The following is a 7389-nucleotide window of genomic DNA, read 5'->3' on the forward strand; positions in this document are numbered from 1 at the left end:
CTCCCACATGCCCCCAAAGCGTGAAGTCTCCACGAAACCCTGGGAAGACTGGTAGCTGTGGGTGTACCCCAAGCTCTTAGCCCCAAGAAGCCTGAAAATCTGCTCCCCTTAGTCACAGAATCCTACTGATTTTGTTCATATTTTGTGTTTTAATCTGTGCTGTTTTTTATTGTTTCATCATTCCCCCCACTTCTACTCTTAGATGGTGAATCCCCTGAGGGACAGGTAAAATGCCTAATTCCCACTTGGGTGTTCTCTCCTATTGTTAAGTACCGTGCTCTATACACAGTAGTGCTTAACTAATACTATTACTATAACTATTTCAATCATATTTTTTTCAATCATATGTACTGAGCGCTTACTGTGTGCAAAGCACTGTACTAAGCGTACAACAATAAATGGACACATATTTCCTGCCCACAGTGAGCTCACAGTCTAGAGAGGGAGACATTAATATAAACAAATGAATACATTGCAGATATATAATATATATATTGCTATGGGTTTGGGAGCGGGAGGAAGAATGAAGGGAGCAAGCCAGGGCAGGGGGAGGACTTAGTCATGGAAGGCTTCTTGGAGGTGTTTTGCCTTCAATAAGTCTTTGAACTAGAGGAGAGTAATTGCCTTTCTAAGAGGAGGGAGGGTGTTCCAGGCCAGAGGGAGGATGTGGGCAAGAGGTCAGTGGCGAGATATATGAGATGGAGGTAGAGTGAGAAAGTTAGCATTAGAGGAACGAAGTGTGAGGGCTGGGTTGTAGTAGGAGAGTAGCGAGGTGGGTAGGAGGAGGCAAATTGATTGAGTCCTTTAAAGACAATGGTGAGGAGTTTTTCCCCCTCTCAGTATCGTACCTGGAGAGTTTTGGGAACTCTACCAGTCTCGACTACGGGAGGGAGAGTCAAGCAGAGGCCTACCCATTCCATTCCCTAGGTTGGACAGTGACTAGTGAGTGGAAGACAATCTTTACAAGTCAAAACTCACCAGTGCTGGGCAGTATGGAACAGAGTCAAAGGTGGAGAGTTAAGTTTACTGAAAGGCAGTGATAAACCAGTTCTGTATTTTTACCAAGAAAACTCTATGGATACACTACCGGAACGATTGCAGATGGAGGTGGGGTGTTCTGGGAGAGATGCATCTATGGAATCGCTATGGGTCAGGAACAACTCAACAGCATAAAAGGAGTTTTTGTCTGAAGCGGGGGTGGTTGGGCAACCACTGGAGTTTCTTGAATGGGGGAACATGGCCTGACAATTTCTGTAGAAAAATGATCCAAGCAGTAGAGTGGCATGTGGACTGGATTGGGGAGAGAAAGGAGGCAGGGAGGTCAGCAAGGAAGCTGATAGAGTAATCAAGGCAGGATAGGATAAGTAATTATCCTATCTTCAAGTATCCTATCCTGAAGCTCTCCATCACCTTGCCCCGTCCTACCTCACCTCCCTTCTCTTTTCCTACAACCCCACCTGCACACTCCACTCTTCTGCTGCTAACCTCCTCACTGGACCTCGTTCCCGCCTGTCCCGCCATCGACCCCCAGCCCACCTCCTACCTCTGACCTGGAATGCCCTTCCTCCTTACATCCACCAAACTAACTCTCTTCCCCTCTTCAAAGCCCTACTGAGAGCTCATCTCCTCCAGGAGGCCTTCCCAGACTGACCCCTCCCTTTCCCTCTTCTCCTCCTCTCCTCCCCATGGCGCCTACTCCCTCCCTCTGCTCTTCCCCCTTTCCATCCCCACAGCACTTGTATATATTTGTACATATTTATTGCTCCATTTATTTTATTAATGATGTGCATTTATCTATGGTTCTATTTATCTATTTTGATGGTATTGATGTCTGTCTACTTGTTTTGTTTTGTTGTCTGTCTCCCCCTTCTAGACTGTGAGCCCATTGTTGGGTAGGAATTGTCTCTATCAGTTGCTGAATTGTACTTTCCAAGTGCTTAGTCCAGTGCTTTGCACACAGTAAGGGCTCAATAAATACCACTGAATGAATGAATGAAGTACTAATGCTATTACTACTATGGCTACTATAATTACTCTTGCCTTCAGGATATCTCTACTTGTTTGTCCTCCTCAAACCTTAAACTCAATATGTCCAAAACTAAACTCTTCATCTTCCCACCCAAACTTTTTCTCCCCACACCTTGCTCCTAACTGTAGACAACATCACCATCCTCCCCGTCCTGCAAGGCCAAAACCTTGACTTTATTATTATTATGGCATTTGTTAAGAACCTACTATGTGCCGAGCACTGTTCTAAACCCTGGGGTAGATTCAAGATAATCGGGTTGTCCCAGGTGGGGCTCATGGTCTTAATCCCCATTTTAATAATAATAATAATGTTGGTATTTGTTAAGCGCTTACTATGTGCAGAGCACTGTTCTAAGAGCTGGGGTAGACACAGGGGAATCAGGTTGTCCCACGTGGGGCTCACAGTCTTAATCCCCATTTTACAGATGAGGGAACTGAGGCACAGAGAAGTTAAGTGACTTGCCCACAGTCACACAGCTGACAAGTGGCAGAGCTGGGATTCGAACTCATGAGCCCTGACTCCAAAGCCCGTGCTCTTTCCACTGCGCCATGCTGCTTCTCTGCTTCTCATTTTACAGATGAGGGAACTGAGACCCAAAGAAGTTAAGTGCCTTGGCCAAGGTCACACAGCAGACAAGTGGACGAGCTAGGATTAGAACCCACATTCTCTGACTCCCAAGCCTGGGTTCTTTCCATTGAGTCACACTCCTTCTGTATCTTGACTCCTTCATTTAATCGGCATAATCAGTCTGTCCTCCAAACACTGTACTTTCTACCTTCACAACATCTCTAGAATCCACCCCTTCTTCTCTACCCAAACTGCTACCATGCTAATTCTCCTCCATCTCTCGGCTGTCTTTAGACCCTGTGCTGCAAAACACTCTAACTTTGGTCTTGACATCACAGTTCTCAGTTGCTTCTCCTCTTCCCTCTCAGGGTCCTTTTTCTCAGCTTCTTTGCTGACTTTTCCTCCACCTCGCTGTCCCTAACTGTGGGTATTCCTCAGGGCCCCATTTTAGTTCTTTTTTTCTTCTCACTTGACACTATTTCCCTCGGGCATTCTTCTGCAACCATGGCTTAAGCTACCAGTGCTAGCCCCATCATCTCACCTCCTTCACAATCTCACATTTCCTTTTATTACTAAAACTGAACTTCTCATCTCCCCTCCCAAATCTTCTCTTCCACCTCAATTGCCCATTAAGGTTGATCTCTTTCCCCGCTCTCCTAAAGCCCACAGTTTTGGCATTATCCTTGACTCCTCCCTGTATTTCAAACAATATATTCTATTTAAATCCTGTCAGTTTTCCTTTCTAACATTTCCAGCATCCGCCCCTTCCTCTCCAACAAACAGGCACCACCCTGTTTCAGGCATTTGTAACATCAATTGGTCAATCAATCAATGGCACTTGAGTGCTTACTGCGTGCAGCACACTGTACTGAGCTCTTGGGAGACTATAATGCTACATTCATTCATTCAGTAGTATTTATTGAGCGCTTACTATGTGCAGAGCACTGTACTAAGCGCTTGGAATGTACAAATCAGCAGAAGATAGAGACAGGCCCTGCCCATTATCCCTGCCCATTGATGGGTTTACAGTCTAATCGGGGGAGACAGACAGACAAAAACAATAGCAATAAATAGAATCAAGGGGATGTGCATCTCATTAAAACAATAGCAATAAATAGAATCAAGGTGATGTACATCTCATTAACAAAATAAATAGGGTAATAAAAAATATATACAATAGAGCGGACGAGCACAGTGCTGAGGGGAGGGGAAAGGAGGGGGGAGGAGCAGAGGGAAAGGGGGGGAAAAGGGGGCTTAGCTGAGGGGAGGTGAAGGGAGTGGTAGAGGGGCAGCAGAGGGAGCAGAGGGAAAAGGGGAAGCTCAGTCTGGGAAGGCCTCTTGGAGGAGGTGAGCTCTTAGTAGGGCTTTGAAGAGGGGAAGAGAATTAGTTTGGCGGAGGTGAAGAGGGAGAGCATTCCAGGACAGCGGGAGGACGTGGCCCAGGAGGCGACGACGGGATAGGGGAGAACGGGGGATGGTGAGGAGGTGAGCGGCACAGGAGTGGAGTGTGCGGGGTGGGCAGTAGAAAGAGAGAAGGGAGGAGAGGTAGGAGGGGGCAAAGTGATGGAGAGCCTTGAAGCCTAGAGTGAGAAGTTTATTCCCAGTCCACAAGGAGCTTACTGTCTAGAGTGGGGGAGAGACATTAAAATGAGTTACAGAGAAGGGAAATGGCGGGATATAAGGACATGGATGTAAAGTTTCTGTAAGATCGGGATTCAATACCTATTCTCCCTCCTCCTTAGACTCTGAGCCTGAGGAGTGGCAGGGACTGTCTGACTTGGTTGTCTTGTATCTATCCCAGCCCTTAATAAAGTGCTTGACATATAGTAAGTGCTTAACAAATACTGCAATTACTATTATTGTTATTAAAGTGTTTAATGGGAGCACACCCAGGTGCATAGTTGATGCAGAGGGGACGGTGAACAGGGTGGGGGAATAAGGGGTTAGTCAGGGAAGGCCTCTTGGAGCACATCTCCTTGAAGAGGTCTTCTTTCTTCTTCCCTCTCTCCCTTCTGTGTCACCCTTGCACTTAGATTTACACCCTTATCCACCCCTTCCTCAGCCCCACAGCACTTATGTACGTATATGTAATTTATTTAAATTAATGTCTGTCTCCCCCTCTAAACCATAAACTCATTGTGGGTAGGGAACATGTCTCTCAACTCTGGCCAGATTTCGTGGTTTAGCAGACAGAGCATGGGCTTGGGAGTCAGAGGTTGGGGGTTCTAATCCCAACTCCGCCACTTGTCAGCTATGTGACTTTGGGCAAGTTACTTCACTTCTCTGTGCCTCAGTTACCTCATCTGTAAAATGGGGATTAAGACTGTGAGCCCCGCGTGGGACAACCTGATTACCTTTTATCTACCCCAGCGCTTAGAACAGTGCTTGGCACATAGTAAGTGCTTAACAAATACAGTTATTATTATTATTATTATTTGCCTGACTACTTGTTTTGTTTTGCTGTCTCCCTTTTAGACTGTGAGCCTGTTGTTGGGCAGGGATTGTCTCTATCTCTTGCCGAATTGCACTTTCCAAGCGTTTAGTACAGTGCTCTGCACACAGTAAGCTCTCAATAAATATATCTGTCTGTCTCCCCCGATTAGACTGTAAACCCGTCAATGGGTTTACTCATATTTATTGTCCTCCCTCTGACCTGGAATTCCCCATCCTCCCCCCACACCATATATAACAGACCTCTACCTCCCCCTTAAAAGCCTTAATAATAATGTTGGTATTTGTTAAACGCTTACTATGTGCAGAGCACCGTTCTAAGCGCTGGGGTAGATACAGGGTAATCAGGTTGTATTAAAAAATCACTTCTCCTCCAAAAGGCATTCCCCAACTAAGCCCTCATTTCCACTACTCCCTCTCCCTTCTGCATCACCCTGGCACTTAGATTTGTACACTAAGCACTGGATATTCACCCCACCCTCAGCTCCACAGCACTTATTTACATATCCATAATTTATCTCAATGTCTGCCTCCCTTTTTAGACTGTAAGTTCCTTGTGGACAGCGAACGAGTCACCAACTCTGTTGTACTGAACTTTCCCAACCACTTGGTACAGTGCTCAGTGCATAGTAAGTGCTCAATTAAATATCACTGGTGGAATGATTTTTGCCTGCTTGGCTACTCCATCAGCTCCCTCACCGATCTCTCCCTTGCTAAACTAATCACTCTGCTGTCAAGATCATTTTTCTAAAACCCATTCCTGTCTACATCTCCCCTCTCCTCAAAAACCTCTCCAAAACAATCAGAAACTCCTGTCCTTCCTGAGCTATAAGGCCATCAGTTGTCTCCCACCCAGCTTTTTATCCTCTTCCTTCTTCCCCTACACCCCTGCACATACGTTTCATTCCTTTCAAGCTAACCTACTCACCTTATCTCACTTTGGTTTCTTCTGCCTCCCACTTCTTACTCTTGCCCTCTCTTCTGCCTGAAGCTTTCTCCCCTTCACATCTAGCACACCACAGCTCTCTTCATCTTTAAAACCCTGCAGAAATCTCATCTCCTTCAGGAGATCTTCCTTGATTAATTTCTCACCTCCCCATATTACATTCCCTCAAATGCCAGTTCAGTACTTTTTTTGCTAACCACAAATTTGTATACTCACAGCTTTACATATATAATATATATAGAAATGTATATATGCATATATACAGACATCATAATAATAATAATGTTGGTATTTGTTAAACCCTTACTCTGTGCCAAGCACTGTTCTAAACACTGGCGTAGATACAAGGTAATCAGGTTATGCCACTTGGGGCTCATAGTCTTCATCCCCATTTTACAGATGAGGTAACTGAGGCACAGAGGAAATAAGTGACTTGCCCAAGATCACACAGCTGACAAGTGTAAGAGCCGGGGTTAAAACTCACAACCTCTGACTTCCCACCCGTGCTCTTTCCATTAAGCCATGCTGCTTTTCATATATAGTCATATAAATACATATATGTATATATATATTTATATCCCATCTGTAAATAATTTTAGAGTCTATCTCCCCCACTAAATTGTCAATTCCTTGAAAGTAGAAATCATGTTTACTCATCTACTGTTCACTTCAAAGGACTTAGAGCCAGATCCTGCACATTCAGGCACTTAGTAAATACAAATGATTGATAAAAGAGTCAGATAAAGAGATACTAATGGAAAAAAAACAAGTAATTAAAAAGCATATAAGTAAACAGATAGGCTGTAGAGAAGAGTGCTAAGGTGTTTGATGAAGTGTATGTGCCAGGTGCATTGAAGTATGAGAGAAGGAAAAAAAATAGGGTACTCGTTAAGCACTTACTATGTACCAAGCACTGTAGACAGGAGTCCTGCCTTTGAGGAACTGACTTTTAACTGCAAAGGTAGAAAATTAATAAAGAATATCTTTTGCAAGAGGCCTTGAAGGAGACATGTAGAGTGTGGGGTTATGAGAAGAGGTCCAGACAGGGGGCCACAGTCTGGAGAAAGGAGGAGAACCCAGAGTGAGATAACAGTTGCAAGCTTCGTTTTACAGGAGTGAAAAATATGCAAGTTGGGAAGTAGCGGGAGAAGAATGTGGCTAGGTAAAATGAAGCAGGTGGCGTGGAGCCTGCTGAGGAGATTTTGTTTAATGTGGAGAGCAATGAGTAGCCATTGGAGGAGTGGCAGGGGGTGTGTTCAGAACAGTGTGGGAAGATATGTGCAACTCTGTTTGGGAGAGACTGAAGAGGGGAGGGAAAGAAAGCCCGGAGACCTGTAAGAAGATTGTTAGGGCAATCCACCTGGGAGGTGATAAGAAAATGAACGATGGTAAGGGA

At 44.9% G+C, this 7389-nt stretch overlaps 1 non-coding gene across 1 annotated transcript; it reads left to right on the top strand.

The window, feature by feature from the left end:
• The first annotated feature begins 830 nt into the window (after nt 1-830).
• On the top strand, nt 831-968 carry LOC114812711. Its single transcript, XR_003760362.1, has one exon. It is a non-coding gene; the product is annotated as a small nucleolar RNA SNORA7 (small nucleolar RNA).
• Nucleotides 969-7389: the final 6421 nt, after the last annotated feature.

This window comes from Ornithorhynchus anatinus, chromosome 5 (genome assembly GCF_004115215.2).
Source record: "Ornithorhynchus anatinus isolate Pmale09 chromosome 5, mOrnAna1.pri.v4, whole genome shotgun sequence".
In the NCBI taxonomy this organism is placed as follows: Eukaryota; Metazoa; Chordata; class Mammalia; order Monotremata; family Ornithorhynchidae; genus Ornithorhynchus; species Ornithorhynchus anatinus.